The sequence below is a fragment of the Rana temporaria genome, chromosome 1 (assembly GCF_905171775.1).
Source record: "Rana temporaria chromosome 1, aRanTem1.1, whole genome shotgun sequence".
NCBI lineage: Eukaryota > Metazoa > Chordata > Amphibia > Anura > Ranidae > Rana > Rana temporaria.
The window spans coordinates 640,694,650-640,713,907 of NC_053489.1; the positions used below are offsets into that span (position 1 = coordinate 640,694,650).

At 41.1% G+C, this 19,258-nt stretch overlaps 1 protein-coding gene across 1 annotated transcript in view; it reads left to right on the forward strand.

The window, feature by feature from the left end:
* The first annotated feature begins 6,364 nt into the window (after positions 1–6,364).
* The window catches only part of LOC120924479 (octopamine receptor-like), a 143,223-nt gene continuing 130,329 nt past the window's right edge, over positions 6,365–19,258 (forward strand). The window contains exon 1 of the mRNA XM_040335465.1: positions 6,365–6,890. The gene's annotated coding sequence lies outside the window, so the exon portion shown is untranslated. The remainder of the gene's footprint in view (positions 6,891–19,258) is intronic.

Consider the following 19,258-nt stretch of genomic DNA (forward strand, 5'->3'; position numbering starts at 1 on the left):
ATGGCCTACCAGGCCGGGGCGCACATGCTACGCAGAGTTCCTGACTCTGGGCCCTCAGGGCTCAGAGCAACTGAAGCTACAATGGGGCCCCAGTGACTTACTGGGTCCCCACACTTTGAGAGAAAGATCCCAAGCTGGCTGTGCTGTTCGGTGGGGAGTCGGTCTGAGGTGAGCCCAGAGGCAGGTGATCCAATAGAGCTTGGACAAAACCATCGGGGATCTGGGTGACCGAATACTGGCAGGTTGTATGCTGCAAATTGTCAGTCGGTGGGCCCCTAATTATTGACTGGGAGGATTCGCTCTACTTTCATGTTCCTGAGTACTGGGCCTGTGGCAGAGACCCTTTACTAACCCAAAATCTAATAGAGCCAAGTCGGTGGCAGAGACTTGTTTCCTTCTCAGTGGTTCCTAGTGACGCCCTGGCTGCCAGGTCTGTGAGAGGGACCTGTCCAGGGGCACTATACCTACTCCGGCTGGAGTGGTGACGAAACAAGCATAATCATTGGAGGCAGGACTGCTTCTTCTATCCATAGGCCTGAATCTGCAAAGTTTATTCTTCTTCACCAATCTATTCTATCTACCTCGAGTTGACTGTTGGTCGTGTTGGACCAGAAATAAAAGCATTGAAAATGTCAACCAACTGTCTGGACATTCCATCACTGCTCTCATCATCACCATCAACCCTAGACACATCACAGAGGTAACATAATTATGCCGTCCCAAATCTAATCAGCGGCTCCTCCGGGGGTAGCGCTACAATTTGATTTGGATTTCTCTTCTGGTCATTTACTTTCCATTATGTTAATTGATAAAAAAAAAAGAACTATTAACACTATTTCTGGAAGCATTCTTAATTTAAAGCATTTTTTCACACCTGTCCAAAACTTGCACATTATACTCACAAAACTGTATACACACAGGCATATATTAATCATAGGACTGGATTCCTAATCACCAATATAGCAGATCTTTGCAATACTATATTGCACAAATCAAGTATGATAAGCATTTCAAAGGATATCCCCTCAGATGAAATCCAGTACTATGATTCATTTATGTGAATATACAGTTTTGTGAGTATATACGGTATCTCACAAAAGTGAGTACACCCCTCCCATTTTTGTAAATATTTTATTCTATATTTTCATGTGACAACACTGAAGAAATGACACTTTGCTACAATGTAATGTAGTGAGTGTACAGCTTGTATAACAGTGTCAATTTTCTGTCCCTTCAAAATACCGTATTTATCGGCGTATACCGCGCACTTTTTTGCCCTGGGCAAAATCGTGGGTGCGCGGTATACGCCGATACCCGCTTTCCCACGCCGAGTTTGAATACTGCGCCGACATATACCGAGCGCAGTGCACTCGTGTATTGTGGGGCAGTCTCGGCTCCTCCCGCGCTGACGTCCTGGACGTACAGGACGTCAGCGCGAGAGTAGCCGAGCATTGCAGACAATACACGAGTGTACTGCGCTCTGTATATGTTGGCGCAGTATTCAAACTCGGCGCAGGAAACGAGCGGGGAGGACGCGAGGACGCTGCAGAAGGACGCCGGACCCGACGAAGAGGACACCCGAAGCCGCAGACGGACGCGGGACCCGACGAGGCCACCGATGGACGCAGCGCAAGACACGAAAACTGTAAGTACAAAAAAAACTTTTTTCCACAGGAATTCGGGGCAACTTTAGGGGTGTGCGCTATACGCGGGAGCGTGCTATACCCCGATAAATACGGTAACTCTATCTCAGGGGTGCCCAACCAGTGGCCTGGTGTGGCCCGTGACCTCCTGCTCTGGGATGGAATAGAATACTATTATTAAAGGTCAGTTTATTACTAAAATCACAGTGTTTATGTAGCACTACCCATGAAGGAGCTGCTGGTTTGTTTTGGGTCTTCGCTCTGCCTATCAACCCCTAAAACTGTCTCAAACCCTCCCTTGGCACAACTGGTATTAGAGGGGATTGTGGACCCCAATGGCTGTTGGGGAGCACAATATCTTGTCACACCACAGAAAATTATGTAAACAAATGGTTACCTGGAGTTGTATTGATCCCGTAGGATGACAGATGGAATGCACACAAATTCAGCTTAACCAATGTAACTCTTTACTTAGTAAGAATAAAGCAAAAGAACAAAGGTAAAACAGTAGCGGACTTCTTGCAGAGCCCTGCAAGAGTCAGAATTAGTGAACACAGATAAATACAAATTAAATCATGCTAGCTCTGTGGACCTGTGTAAGTACACAGCAAAGGGATTCCTTCAGTAAGATACCCACACTGAAGCTCCTCCTTGCCAAGCCTCACCCAGCTCTCCCATATAACAGTACTGTACAGTAGACATGTGCATTCGTTTTCGTTAGAATGCATTTTCGTCCGAAAATCATTTTTTTTCGTTATCGTTTTAACAAACGATAACGAAAGTGCAAGAAACGAAAACCGAAAGATCCGACATAAAAAATACTTTATTTTCGTTTTCGTTGCGGTAAAAATTCGATATAGAGAGATTCGACATTATAGGGAAAAGATTCGACACTATAGAGAAAAGATTCGACACTATAGAAATAATAGATTCGACATTACAGAGAATAGATTTCGATCTATGAGAAAATAGTTTCGACATTATAGAGAATAGATTTGACATTAATACTAGTCATACAACATTAGAATTCTTGTAGGCGGAATATTCGAACGGAAATGTACGATTCGTACGATTTTTGACCATTAGAAAGAAACCAACAAAGATTCGACGTTCCGTCATATATTCTTTTGACCATTCGACAGAAACCAAGTATTATTGGATTTTCGGACGAAAGCTATTCCCCAACGAAAAACGAAATAAATCAAAACGATTTTCGGGAGTAACTAAATAAATTTATTTTCCAAACGAAAACGAAAAAACGAAACAAAATATTCCAGTCTGCACATGTCTACTGTACAGTCTAATAAAACCAACTACCCAGTTAAAGGGTATGTAGATAAATATCACCGGCTTACTATACTTGACAGACAGTCTTTAGATGATATGCTTCACTAATATGGTTTGGTGGGCCAGACCAAAACTCAATACAAATTATCTCAACAGTTAGTGCACTTCCGCATTGGCATGCGTTGGCACGCAACAAAAGTAATTTGTAATCCGAAAGGGAATAAGTAAACTGGCGGAAGATGCCCGAACAGTCAAATCACAGTGGTGAGTGTAAACGATCCACCCTCCTGTAATGCAGTTAGTATACTTGGGCAGGTGCCCATCTCACCCAATCAAATCAGGCCTTGTCCTTCTGGAACACTCCGTCTACGAACTCCAACACACAGTCCTTCAGAATGACAGTCTTCGGTTCTCCCACAGGTCACCGCTGCACTGGGACACCGTCTGATCACTCCGTCAGGGATCCTCTCCCTGTCTCTGGATGGCGATCTGCCCGGGCGTGGATAGGCCTCCAACTCTGGCCTAGGTTTCCGGGAAGACACTTCACACAGGTGTCCTCCTGGGTTGAAGAGGCGGTCCAGAGAAAGCGCGCCAAACACGTCCTCTTCCTTAAATTACCTGCCCCAGCAGGCTTTGCGGGGGGCAAAGCATTCTGGGGTTGTACAGTTGCTCTCTGGGTATTGTAGTTTATAAATAAACCAGGGCAATGGAGTCTCTTTCTCCCTGTACTCATTTTCCCAACATTCCTTGCTGTACCAGTGCAAAAGTAAATTAAAGGTGGCTATAACACAACTTGGCCACCGGAGGGGCTGAGATCCTTCTTGATCAGCAGATGGTAGTCTTTTAATCACATGAGAAAGGCGATACCTCGCTACATATATATATGGGCATATCGGTTCTGCAGTGGTTACTGGGCTGCTTTCAAACTGACCTGAAGATGCAGAGCATCGCACCTGCGGGTTACCTGCACTGAGCCATACACATTCTGAAAATGCACCAAACATGCAGAATATAATAGAAGTCTATTGCAAATTGCAGGAAAGCCAAAGGTACACTGTGTTGGTAAATCACAGCGCATCAGTGTGAAAGCAGCGATGGGCCCCTTTCACATGGTCAGTCTGACCCAATTGGACCCTCCATTCTCCTCTAAGAAATGGCAGCATAGGTGTGCGCAGCCCATTGCATTAGGGTGTGCACGCCAAAGCTCAAACACACATTACCGATAACTCACAATGTTCATTCAGAAAGGGAAGGGGCCTGTAAATTACATATTTACCGGCCCCTTTCCCCACTCATCCTAAAACATCTCCGCAGCAACAGCCGACAGGAGAGGAGAGGAGGGAAGTCGGTAGCGTGGTGGAAGGGGTATCTGTGCAGTACAGAATGATTAGGGTGTGCCTGATAACACCTGGCACACCCTGTGCGCACGCCTATGAGTGGCACATATAAACCGACTTGTGTCCTACCTCCAATCGGATCTGCTAAAAAAGAGTATAGTGGGCTGTGTCCGTGTCCGACATGGACCTGCCATTCTCCTGCTCTGTTTATTGTGGCCTGCGACTGGTTACCAAGTCGCTTAAGTGGCCCTCGCACTTCAAAAGGTTGGGAACCCCTGCTCTAGCTGCACCAGATTTTTCACTCTCCAGTATTAGTAAATCAACCCCTTAATGTACTAATTTGCAGGTTCTACAGTTATTGGAGTATCCATTGGGTCACCCTAACCCTATCCAAGGTCATACCACCTTCCCCCCAAAAAAAAAGACATGAACAGCTTGTTTTCTGACTCGAGTAATTGGGAAATTCTGTGTGCCTGGCTGCTATGTGCCTATCAGGGAATGGAACCTGGGATCAAAACAGCCAGATTGATACCATCTGTGAGCAATACCAGCCCTGTGTCCTGAAAAACGTACAGGAACCTTTTTTAATTTGCTTATATGTGAACTGGCTCCATTGAAAGTCGGTCTTGTTCACATGGTATGTGAACCAAAATACCTAAGAGACAATGGGGGCTATTTACGAAAGGCAAATCCACTTTGCACTACAAGTGCAAAGTGCACTTGGAAGTGCAGTCGCTATAGATCCTAGGGGGACATGCAAGGAAAATAAAAAACAGCATTTTTTCTTGTACATGATTGGATAATAAAATCAGCAGAGCTTCCCCTCATTTCAGATCTACCTCTCAGATTTACAGCGACTGCACTTCCATGTGCAATTTTTAGTACAATTTCAAGTGCACTTTGCTCTTGTAGTTTGCACTTGTAATGCAAAGTGGATTTGCCTTTCGTAAAAAAAACAAAAAAAATGGTTTTCTATGTGCCCCTGTGTTGAGCCGCCGCTGTTGTTCTATGCAGATCAATACAGCTCAACAGACATGGTGTGAATGGGCCCCAAAGAATGGATTTCTGATCGCCTTCTATAGGCTACTACAGGGCTCGACAAATCCCGGTCGCCAGGTCGCCATGGCGACTAGAAATAGGGTCCTGGCGACTTGGCTTGGAAGGGGGGGCAAAAAAAATAAAAATACATTTTTTGTGAGCTGGTGCCATCTGGTGGTGAGCCGTTGGTTTTACAAGTTATTACCACCAGATGTGTAAGCTGGCGCCATCTGGTGGTGGCCGTTGGTATTACAAGTTAAGCATTACAAGTTAAACAGCAATTCTAATGTAATTTTTCACTATTTTCACTGCCATCTTCTTCCCTCTAATTGGAACCCCCAAACATTATATATATTTTTTATCCTAACACCCTAAAAAATAAAATGGCGATCGTTGCAATACTTTCTGTCACGCCGTATTTGCGCAGCGGTCTTACAAGCGCACTTTTTTGGGGAAAAAATTACACTTTTTTTTAATTAAAAAATAAGACAACAGTAAAGTTATCCCCATTTTTTTTTAATATTATGAAAGATAATGTTACGCCAAGTAAATTGATACCTAACATGTCACGCTTCAAAATTACGTCCGCTCGTGGAATGGCGACGTTTAAAAAATTCTACAGGTTGCATGTTTTGAGTTACAGAGGAGGTCTAGGGCTAGAATTATTGCTCTCTCTCTACCAATCGCAGCGATACCTCACATGTGTGGTTTGAACACCGTTTACATATGCGGGAGCTGCTCACGTATGTGTTCGCTTCTGCGCGCAAGCTCGTCGGGACAGGGCGCATTTTCTGGCTCCTAACTTTTTTAGCTGGCTCCTAGATTCCAAGCAAATTTGTCAACCCCTGGGCTACTATACTTTGCACATCACTTCTATGATAAATCTATGCTGTGTACAGATGAAGTGCTCTGAGATTTCATACTACATGCTCTTCCATTTTCAAGAAAGAAGTTAAAGTGACAGTAAACCCTATTTTTTCTGAAAAGGTAAACTAAAACCTTAAAGTTGATTTTGTACAGCAGCCCTTAGTTGTACATTCAGCATATAATGCTTTAAAATTACATCATTACAGAACAGTCTCTATTTCTACCTATTGTTCTCCATTACTTGACTTTACCTAACATTACATAATATTAGGCGCCCTCTTGTGGCGGTTATTGGAACTGTTGCTGTAAGCTGTCTGCTTGCCTAGATGCTCTTCTCCCCAATGATTTTTACTTCTCAGCTGATATTAAGCAGCATCAGTCTCTGCCTTATGTCTCTGGTACACAGTCTGCTCACAGAATACAAAGCCCTTCCTGCCTGTGTGAGCTTTCCCTCCTACCTGCTCAGCAGGCTGCACTGTGACTTGCCTCCCCTTCTCTCTCTCTGCTCACACCTCTGTCTCTGCCTCCTTGACTTCTTCTTCTGGCTGAGGGCAATGACTCTTCTGTCCGCAGCTCATCCCTTCGCAGCGCAATTTTATCAATGGACTGCAAGTCGTGCAACTGCCACTTGTGCAACTGGTCAATTCTTGGACTCTATCGGGATGGGGGCTCATCGCGTGCTGTGAATGGGTGACTTGCAGCATCCCGAAGGCTACAGGTAAGACAAAGGCTAGCCATTGTTGTTTACCACTCATTCACCTGTGCTTATAATATGTGCATACTAATATTGTTAATTAAAAAAAAAAAATTTACAGTCTATTTTTGCTTTGATTTGTTTTTTTCTTTTGTGTGTGTGTGTGTGTGTGTGTGTGTGTGTGTGTGTGTGTGTGTGTGTGTGTGTGTGTGTGTGTTTTCTTTTATTGCTAGTTTGTATTTATTTTATCAATTTTTATTTTATTGATTTTATTTTTATTGATTTTATTCATTTTTACTTTATTTTTATTGTATTTTTAATTGATTTTATTCATTTTTATTTTATTTTATTTCTTTGGTGTATTATTTATTTTATTTCCTATTTAGGTATTTATATTTGTTCATTATTATCATTTTTATTATTTAAATGTTCATGATTTTTATTGATTTTATTTATTTATTGTTTTCTTTGCTTTGATATGGTTGATTTTTTCCCTCATTTTATTTGGTGTTTTTATTTTATTGTTATTTTATCCATTTTTATTTTATTGATTTTATTCATTATTATTTTATTGATTTAATTTTGTTATTTCTTATTGATTGTTTTTCATTTCAATTGTATTTCTTTGGTGTATTATTTATTTTATTTCCTATTTAGGTATTTATATTTGTTTATTATTATCATTTTTATTATTTACATTTTCATGATTTTTATTTATTTTATTTATTTTTTGTTTTCTTTGCTTTGATTTGGTTGTCCCCCCCCCCCCCCCCCCCTCATTTTATTTGGTGTTTTTCTTTCATTGTTATTGTATCCATTTTATTTTATTGATTTTATTCATTATTATTTTATTGATTACATTTTTTTATTTCGTATTGATTGTTTTTAATTTTAATTGTATTTCTTTGGTGTATTATTTATTTTATTTCCTATTTAGGTATTTATATTTGTTCATTATTATCATTTTTATTATTAAAATTTTCATGATTTTTATTGATTTTATTTATTTTTTGTTTTCTTTGCTTTGATTTGGTTGTTTCTCTCCCCCTCATTTTATTTGGTGTTTTTCTTTTATTGTTATTGTATCCATTTTTATTTTATTGACTGTATTCATTATTATTTTATTGATTTAATTTTTTTATTTCTTATTGATTGTTTTTCATTTTAATTGTATTTCTTTGGTGTATTATTTATTTTATTTTATATTTAGGTATTTATATTTGTTCATTATTATGATTTTTATTATTTAAATGTTCATGATTTTTATTGATTTTATTTATTTTTAATTTTTCGTTTCAATCATTTTTATTCAGTTTTGACAAATGGTTAATCTGCAAAAGTTCTGCCCACGCAGGGGCTAGCATTGAAGTTGGAACAGGTATTAGCTCATAAGAAGAGCAAAAATTAAGCAACACACAAAAAGAAAAAAAATGCAACAGTAGTAAATTCAGGTGCGAAGGATACCATCAGAAACCAGAGAGGCTCCCCACAACTACTGGGGTACCCCCTAGGCCCCTCAAAACCCCAAATGTGGTGCAATGTACAGCCAAAACTAAACTCACAAAGATTAAGGGGCAGAAAACATTTGCTCCTGTATTTATCCACTTGCCAACCAGAATTTGTCTATATATGTTGCGGTTTGCAAGTGGTTTATCGAGATTATGGCGGAAGCTCACGAACCGCTGGAATGCTTTCAGAAGCGGCAGGAGGGCACGTCGCCCCCCCCCCCTAGTGTCTCTCGGAAAGAGAAATTACCCAACCGTGCCGCTAGCTGGTCTCAGAGGCGTTTAAAAAATAGATCGGCTCTATGGCTTTGGGGGACCAGAGCAACGTTATGACGTCACTTGTGGTCCAGGATGAAAGTTAATCTTTTTTCTTACCTCAGATCTCTTCATGTAGAAGACCTGTCATCCTTATTTCAATCACAAGGGATATTTACCTTCCTTGTAATAGGAATAAAAGTGATAAAAAATAAATAAAAGGGACAGTGTAAAAAAATAAAAATAAAAAAAAACTGTTTTTATTTTTTCTGTAATTTTTTTGTAAATAAGTATGTTTTCTTCTTCAATTATGGGCACTGATATGGTGGCACTGATGGGCACCGATTAGGTGGCACTGATGGGCACCGATGAGGTGGCTCTGATGGGCACCGATTAGGTGGCACTGATGGGCACCGATTAGGTGGCACTGATGGGCACTCATTGGTGGCACTTATGGGTGGCACTGATGGGTACTTATGGGTGGCACATATGGGCACTGATAGGTGGGCACTGGGCATAGATGGGCACTAAGAGGTGGCACTGATGGACACTGTGTGGCACTGATGGACACTGAGGGGTGGCACTGATTGCATTGCTGGGCATCATTTCAGCCAGTGCCCATGTTGCCATGTTGTTTATTGGTGTTTTTTTTTTTTGCTCTATTGAGCACCGGGGGGCACTCCCTGGTGGTCCAGTGTTGGCATCCGAGGTGGGGCGGCGCTGATAAACAATCAGCATGAACCCCCCTGTCAGGAGAGCCGCCGATCGGCTCTTCTCTTCTTGCGTCTGTCAGACGCGAGTGAGGAAGAGCCGATCAACGGCTCTTCCTGTTTACATCGTGATCAGCCGTGATTGGACACTGCTGATCGCGTGGCAAAGAGCCTCCTTTACCGAGATCAGAGATGCAGGGTGTCAGACTGACACCCCGCATCACCGATCGCCGGCATTTAATCGTGCAGGACGTCAATAAACGTCCAGTCAGGATTTCACAACCACTTCCCGGACGTCAATTGACTATTGACAGGGCGGGAAGTGGTTAAACCCTTTTTTTTACCCCAGATCTCTTCATATAGAAGACATGTCATCCCTTTTTTATATTACAAAGGATATTTACATTCCTTGTAATAGGAATAAAAGTGCTAAAAAATATATTAATGAATTAATTAATAAAGGGACAGTGTAAAAAAAAAAAAAATAGGAAAAAAAAGTTCTTATTTTCTTTTCGCCAACCCCCCCTCATCCCTCCATGCTCGCTTGCAGAAGTGAACGCATAAGTAAGTTGTGCACGCATATGTGAATGGTGTTCTCATCACACATGTGAGGTATGGCTGCGAACGTTAGAGTGAGAGCAATAATTCTAGTGCTGGACCTCCTCTGTAACTAAGTAGGTAACCTGTAAAGGCGTTTAAAGCATTGCTTATGGAGATTTTTAAGTAGCGTAGCTTGTCACCATTCCATGAGCTTGCCAAAGTGTGACATGTAAAGTATCTATTTATTCGGCGCAACATCATCTTTTATACTATACCAAAAAAATGGGGTATATATTGTGTCTTTTTTTTGTTCATTAAAATGTAATTTTTTCCCAAAAAATTGCATTTGATAAACTGCTGCGCAAATATCATGTTACATAACAAATTGCAACAATCATCATTTTATTCCCTAGGGTCTCTGCTAAAATATACAGTATATATATATATATATATATATATATATATATATATATATATATATATATATATATATATATATATAATGTTTGCGGGTTATAAGTAATTTTCTAGCAAAACATACTGATTTAAACTTGTAAAGTAAAAATGCCAGGAAAAGCCTGGTTGTGAAGTGGTACATTAAAAATATAAATCACTACTCCTGGCCGAATAGAATTAAAAAAAAAAATACTTTTGCCTCGGTACATGTTTTCCAAGCCAATGCCCACCCATACTATTTTTGTCACCTTATTGCTACAAAAAATAATAATTGTGGAATATATATATATATATATTTTTTAATTCATTAAAATGTATTTTTTCCCCAAAAAATTTAAAGATTTAAACTTGTGAAGAAAAAGTGTCAGAAAAAAGCCTGGTCGGCATGTGATATAAGTAAAAAAAAAAGAAGAAGAAAACTGCTCCTGGCCGAATAGAACTTTTAAAAAACGATTTTTGCCGTTGTATATGTTTCCCACCCAAACTATTTTTGACACCCTATTGCTACAAAAAAAAATGTGGAATATATTGTGTGTTTTTTTTTTTAATTCATTAAAATCAATTTTTTCCAAAAATATTACGTTTGAAAAACCACTGCGCAAATGCCGTGTGGCATAAAAAAGTTTGTAACAATCACCATTTTATTCCCTTAGGTCTCTGCTAAAAAATAAATAAAAATAACAATAATAGAAAATATATACCGGTATATATATATATATATATATATACACACACAGTATAAAGTTTGGGGGTTATAAGTAATTTTCTAGCATATGATACTGATGTAAACAAAAAGTGATTATCTCCTGACTGGTGTGCTGGGATTAGAGATGCAAATGTTAGTTATACACACTGGGATCCACAGATCACGGACTAGGAACCTGGACCACGGAAGATTAGATAAGTAGGGCCAGATTCACAAAGAATTGCCCTGGCGCTACGCCGCCGTATCTTACCTGGCGGAATTTCGAATCCAGGAAGAGTAGTGTATTTCTCGGCGCGTATTTCAAATTGGGCGGGTAGGGGGCGTGATTCATTTAAATGAAGCGCGTCCCCGCGCCGATTGAAATGCGCATGCTCCGTTTCGAAATTTCCCGCCGTGCTTTGCGCGGAATGACGTCACACCGACGTCATTTTTTGAACTTAGACGTGAGTTACGTCCTTTCCTATTCACGGACGACTTACGCAAAAAAATAAATTCAAAATTCGACGTGGGAACGACGGCCATACTTTAACATGGCAAGTCTAAAGATAGGCCACGAAATAGCAGCTTTAACTATACGCCGGGAAAAGCCGACTAGCGACAACGTAAGAGAATGCGACGGCCGCGGGTACCTTCGTGGATCAACGGAAAAAGCTAATTAGCATACCCGACGCGGAAAACGACGCAAACTCCACCCAGCAGGCGCAGAAGTATTGCACCTACGATCCGAAGGCATACAAAGCCGTACGCCTGTCGGATTGAAGCCAGAAGCCGTCGTATCTTGGTTTGAGGATTCGCAACTTAATGCGAAAATAATATAAATAAATAAATGCATAAATGAATAAATGAATAAAGTGCTAGTGCAAAAAATAGCAAAAAAAAGGGATGATGCCCAAACAGTCATGGGAAAAACCTTTCGGAGTAATTACAACAATCTGCTATTTGGGACCAAACGCTTAAAAAACTTTGTTAGTCCATTAGAATTGCATACTAATCAATTGTTAGGCAGTCCAAAATGAGAGGGGAAATCAACAGCAGAACCCCAAAACATATGAATGTCCAAATAGATGGGCAAAAAACAGTTGCAGAGTAATAAAATGATCCAAATATTGAACAGCCTCTGGTCTCTGGTCAGAAGAAACATATATTCCCACCGAGAGGTAAGTAAGGGTGTGCTCTTACCAGATCCACGATCATAAAAAGCGTGTCGATCCACTCAGGTCATGGAGAAAACTCGGTCACAGCTGACAGCCAGAATATCCTCTCCAATGTGTTTAACGGTGTTTCTGTTCTGTCCTGTTCTAAGGAATCCTCAGTCTGGGATCTACTTGCACACTGAATTGTCTGTGTTTCCTCATTAAGTTGCGACTCCTAGCGCAACTCATCTTTTTTCTTTTTACTTTTTGCGTGTATATCACATGTTTAGCGTTGCTGCTGGAATTACTCACTATTTATTTATTCACTTATCCATTTGAAATTCATTTATATTCATTCTCCTAGCGCGAGGAAAACCCCCCCCTCTTTCCTTTATTTGGTTTGAGGATTCAAACTAAAGATACAACGCAGCAAATTTGAAAGTACGCCGGTGTATCAGTAGATACGCCGGCGTACTTGCTCTGAGAATCTGGGCCGTAGTATTTACACAACCCGTCCACTCTCCCGCAACATTGTTATTTCACTAGAAGCTAAGGTCATAGAGTAGGAAGATTATCGGGCAAAGAGTGATTCAATAGGAGACTGACTTCCGGAGGTAGGGGAGGGTGGGTAGGTGGGGAGAAGGGCTGGGGGTGACATGAGGGTGGGATGAGGGTTTGTTTGGCTTGGGGAAACTAATGTACCTATCTTTGTATTTAAGTATTTTTTTTTCCTCCCTCTTCTTTTGTATATTAACTGATATATATTAAAAAAAAAAAAAAAAAAAAAAAAGGGGAAGAAAATGAAATAATTAGAAAAATAAATTTTCCAACCATGATGCGAACTAAGGAGACGGCGAAATGAACGCAAATTGATTGAATATCCTGAAAGTTCTCTGAGGCGGAAAAGAAAAAAAAAAAAAAAGAAAAAAAAAAAAAAAAAAAAAAAAAAAAAAAGAAGCTAAGGTCATTAATAGCTTAAAACCGGAAAGTAATTGTGATACCCCTAACAAAAGAATTCCTTTTGCGTTTCCAAAGCATCATAAAAAGAACATGTGGGTGTCATAGACATTGGCCCTAGATTTCCCTCACACCAAGGCTTAAAAAGCTATCAATATTATTAGGGCTGTGGAAATTAAAGATTAATTCCTCGATTAATCGTTAATTCTTTTGATCGGTACTAGTGGTGCAACGGATCGTAAATGATCCGTGATCCGAACGGGTCACCATATGCAGATTGGCACACCACGTGATCTGCAAGGCTCCGCTGCTGCCTCGGCCATAGGAAAGGCCGCGGCTTCGGCATAGCTCCCGGAGCAGTGGCCATCTTGGTCCACCTGGCGGTGGCCTAGGTGAGCCTAGAGCGGCGCTCTGACGTCATCACCCGGCCTCAACTGCTTGTGTTCAGGTGGCTTCTCTGGTAAGACTAAGCAAGCACTAATCTTCCTATACAGTGGGGGAGATGTGGACCATATTACAGTGGGTCTGTGGATTTTACAGTGGGGGAGATGTCTGAATATTACAGTAGGGAGATATCCATGGATATTACAGTGGGGGAGATGTCTGTGGATATTACAGTGGGGGAGATGTCTGTGGATATAAAGCCTTGTACACACGGTAGGTTAACCAGAGGACAACGGTCTGAAGGACCATTGTCATAGGTTAACCGATGAAGCTGACTGATGGTCCGTCACACCTACACACCATAGGTTAAATATCCAATCGTGTCAGAACGCGGCGACGTAAAACACAACGACCTGCTGAAAAAAACGAAGTTCAATGCTTCCAAGCATGCGTCGACTTGATTCTGAGCATGCATGGATTTTTAACCGATAGTCGTGCCTACTAACGATCGGTTTTTACCTATCGGTTAGGAATCCATAGGTTAATTTTAAAGCAAGTTGGCTTTTTTTTAACCTATGGTTAAATAACCTATGGGGCTCACACACGATCGGTTTTGACCGATGAAAACGGTCCTTCAGACCGTTGTCCTCTGGTTAACCTATCGTGTGTACGAGTCCTTACAGTGACGAGATGTTTGTGGATATTACAGTGGGGAGATTGTGGATATTACAGTGGGGGAGATGTCTGTGGATATTACAGTGGGGGAGATGTCTGTGGATATTACAGTGGGGAGATTGTGGATATTACAGTGGGGGAGATGTCTGTGGATATTACAGTGGGGGAGATGTCTGTGGATATTACAGTGGGGGAGATGTCTGTGGATATTACAGTGGGGATATGTCTGTGGATATTACAGTGGGGATATGTCTGTGGATATTACAGTGGGGATATGTCTGTGGATATTACAGTGGGGATATGTCTGTGGATATTACAGTGGGGAGATGTCTGTGGATATTACAGTGGGGAGATGTCTGTGGCTATTACAGTGGGGAGATGTCTGTGGATTACAGTGGGGGAGATGTCTGTGGATATTACAGTGGGGGAGATGTCTGTGGATATTACAGTGGGGGAGATGTCTGTGGATATTACAGTGGGGGAGATGTCTGTGGATATTAGTGGGAGGTGTCTGTGGATATTACAGTGGGGGAGGTGTCTGTGGATATTACAGTGGGGGAGATGTCTGTGGATATTACAGTGGGGGAGGTGTCTGTGGATATTACAGTGGGGGAGATGTCTGTGAATATAACAGTGGGGGAGATGTCTGTGAATATTACAGTGGGGGAGATGTCTGTGGATATTACAGTGGGGAGATGTCTGTGGATATTGCAGTGGGGAGATCTCTGTGGATATTACAGTGGGGAGATGTCTGTGGATATTACAGTGGGGGAGATGTCTATGGATATTACAGTGGGGGAGATGTCTGTGGATATTACAGTGGGGGAGATGTCTGTGGATATTACAGTGGGGGAGATGTCTGTGGATATTACAGTGGGGGAGATGTCTGTGGATATTACAGTGGGGGAGATGTCTGTGGATATTACAGTGGGGAGATGTCTGTGAATATTACAGTGGGGGAGATGTCTGTGGATATTACAGTGGGGAGATGTCTGTGGATATTACAGTGGGGGAGATGTCTGTGGATATTACAGTGGGGAGATGTCTGTGGATATTACAGTGGGGGAGATGTCTGTGGATATTACAGTGGGGGAGATGCCTATGGATATTACAGTGGGGGAGATGTCTGTGGATATTACAGTGGGGAGATGTCTGTGGATATTACAGTGGGGGAGATGTCTGAGGATATTACAGTGGGGGAGATGTCTGTGGATATTACAGTGGGGGAGATGTCTGAGGATATTACAGTGGGGGAGATGTCTGTGGATATTACAGTGGGGGAGATGTCTGTGGATATTACAGTGGAGGAGATGCCTGTGGATATTACAGTGGGGGAGAAGTCTGTGGATATTACAGTGGGGACTAAATATGGTGGTGATCCGAAAAATGTATGTTCATTATAATTAATCAAAATTTGTCGATTAATTGATAAAAAAAAATGATTAATCGAAACACGAAAATTGTAATCAGTAACAGCCCTAAATATTATACAGAGTCAATGGCAATAAAAATGTACTGTAATACAAGATAAATATAAGTTTATTAACGTATTTTGGTCAAATTCTGAAATCAGCCTCAGAAGAAGTATAATTGAGGAGCGAATCCCATCAGAGATATATGGACGCACAATAGGGACTGTCACTCCAATCTGGAAGAGTTCTGAATTACGCCTTAGGAAATAATTACAGCCCCGGAAACCTCCTCATTTTAGCCTTGGGATTGGGAAAGCAGCGAGGGGGAAAATGATGGAACCAAGAATATACTGCACAAAAAAAAACTGTCTAATACAGAACTGGATAACCTGCCCTATAAAAAACCTGGCCGCAGCATGGGGGGGATCAGTGGCTCAGAAAACTATACAGTTGCTCAACTTTATGACAAATGCCATAACTACATTCACTAACAATACTTAAAGCTCCTAGTAGTCTTTTATCACTAAAGGGCCCAGAAATGATTTTCCTAAGGGGTCCCGTGAAAACCATTGATTTTAGAACGAAATCGATTTTAAAGCGATTTTAGAACAGAACGAGTGTCAAAAGAGCTTTTTATAGATGAACTTTTACTTTAAATTGAATTGATGGCTTTTTTTCTGAACCAATTGAAGACCAAGCCTTTTCTGGCACGTTTTGTTTAAATCAGTATTTATTGCTAGAAAATTACTGATAACCCCCAAACATATTTGTTTTTTAGCAGAGACCCTAGGGAATAAAATGGCGATCATTGCAATTTTTTATGTCACATGGTATTTGTGCAGTGTTTTTCAATTCTTTTTGGCAATTTTTTGGGGGGGAAAATAAACATTTTAATGAATTAAAAAACAAAATACAAAATATACCCCCAATCTTTTTGTATAATATAAAGGGTAATGTTTAACATTTTTATTCCTATTACAAGGAATGTAAACTCCCATGTAATATAAATAAGGATGACAGGTCCTCTTTATGAAGAGATCTGGGATCAAAAAGATTTACCTTTAAAAGCAAAAAAAAAAAAAAGAAAAACATTTATTTTGATCTTTTGCGATTAAAAAAAAATTGTTTACTTCCCCCCTGGAGTGGAAGTGACATCATGACATTGCTCCAGTCCTCCAAGGCCATAGAGGCAATCAAAGCATATCTACTCTTTGATTGCCTCTGTGACCAGCCAGCGGCACCATCAGATCATTTCTTAGGCGAGTCGGTGGAAATGGTAAGCCCAAGCAACACCAGCGGTGGGGGGGGGGGGTAGCATTCCCTCCCCGTCCCTTCTGAAAGAGCTCCAGTGGCTCATGAGCTGCTCACATACCACTCATATATCCACCATAATTTTTATTTTTACAGAAGTCTGCTTGTAAGGTGTGTGGGGGGTTGACAGGTTGTCCGTCAATGTGGGGTAATACTTCACCCAAAGGGTTTTTACCAATGCCCCAGGGACCAGGCAGTAGCTGCGGTCATGTGAAAAGTCAAACATTAAGGCAGTCTCCCAACTCAGAGATGAGCCACATATGTGCAGTACCCAAGATAGGAAGTTCTTCCTTAAACGTCTTCATGTCTGTAAGGGGGACCACAAGGTTTGGACTGCCTAGGGGCCTCCACAGAGTTCAATCCAGCACTGGTTATGACTGTGGTCCTTTGCTTGCCAAAAAAAAACGTTGAGGTTGATCTACTTAAGGCAAATAGACTGTGCACTTTGCAAGTGCAGTTGCTCCAGATCTTAGTAAATGAGGGGAAGCTCTGCTGACTTCCATCATTTAATTATGTGTAAGCAAAAACACTGTTTTTTAAAAAAAATTCCCTTGCATGTGATAGGATATTCTTACTAAAGTGAAGCTTTACCTCAATTACTAAGCTCTGGAGCAAAAGCACTTACAAAATGCTCAGTCTATTTTCCTTTAGTAAATCCACCCCATTGAATCCACCTTTCATTTCCTACTTGTCTGTGCGCCTGATGATTTTATCCGCCTGACTAGGGATAACGAGGAGGATTTGCCGGTGCTGCAGAACATTTTTAAATCATACAATGGCAGCTCATTATGGATGGATGTGCCAATGTGTAATTGTGATATTGAGCTGTTTACAAATGCGGCTGATTTTGCTAGCCATGCGGAGATATTTCAGGGCCAGTGGAGTGCAGGGTCAAGGCCTTTCAAAATAGTCAAAAGCTGGACTCTTGACAAACTTGGTTCTGTTGGAACTTTCCCCCATTGTCTTGTCGGTGGAGTTTTGGGGCTCATTTTTTTGCCAACAAATGGCTATGTTTTCATTGTAATAATATGGATGTAATCACATCAATCAACAACATATCTGCCTCTTCCACCCTACGATACGGATCATTATACTAGCATGCTTGCATTTGAATACTTTTGAATACTTTTATTTACTCATTTCATATACCTGGTTGTTCCAATTATGTGCCCCATTCTTTGTCTTAATTTTAACCACTTGACCACCAGGCCTATTTTGGCACTTCTCTCCTTCATGTAAAAATCACTATTTTTTTGCTAGAAAATTAATCAGAACCCCCAAACATTATATATATTTTTTTAGCAGACATCCTAGGGAATAAAATGGCAGCCATTGCAACTTTTTTTCTCGCACGGTATTTGCGCAATAATTTTTCAAACACCTTTTTTTGGGAAAAAAAAAAACGGTTTCATGAATTAAAAAATAACAAAACAGTAAAGTTAGCCCAATTTTTTTCTATAATGTGAAAGATGATGTTACGCCGAGTAAATTGATACCTAACATGTCATGCTTTAAAATTGGGCACACTCATGGAATGGCGCCAAACTTCGGTACTTCAAAATCTCTATAGGCGACGCTTTAAATTTTTATACAGGTTACTATTTTCGAGTTACAGAGGAGGTCTAGTGCTAGAATTGTTGCACACGCTCTAACGCACGCGACGATACCTCATATGTGGGGTTTGAACGGCGTTTTCATATGTGGGCGGGACTTGCATGCGTGTTCGCTTCTGCGCGCAAGCTACCGGGGATAGGGGCGTTTAAAAAAAAAAAAAATTATTTTTATTTTACTTCATTTCTTTATTTTTACACTTTTATTCTTATTTTTTTATCACTTGTATTCCTATTATTACAAGGAATGTAAACATCCCTTGATTGCGGCTTTGTTTACTTCCGGGTACCGGGCGTGACGTCATAACGTCGCGCCCGGGCCTCCGACGGTCATAGAGATGACTGTGACCGTCTGGTCACCAGTCATCTCTATGGTTCTTCAGTGAGCGCCGGCCGATTCGCTCTCCGGGCCCCCGATGGCACGGGAGAGCCCGGAGAAGCACCGGATGGCGGCGGGAGGGGGGGACGTCCCCTCCCGCTGCCTGTAAGAACGATCAATCGGCGGAACTGCCGCCTTGATCATTCTTATTGTGCACAGAATCGCCGGCTGAAGACGGTGATATCTGAATGATGCCTGTAGCTGCAGGCATCATTCAGATATTACCGCACAAAGTCGAGGACGTATATTCTCGTACTGCGGTGGGCAAGTGGTTAATGTGATAAATTCTGGTTGCTAACATCAGCTGCAAAGAAAAAAGGAATTTCCTGTCCACAGACCACAGAAGCTCTGGAGATTGC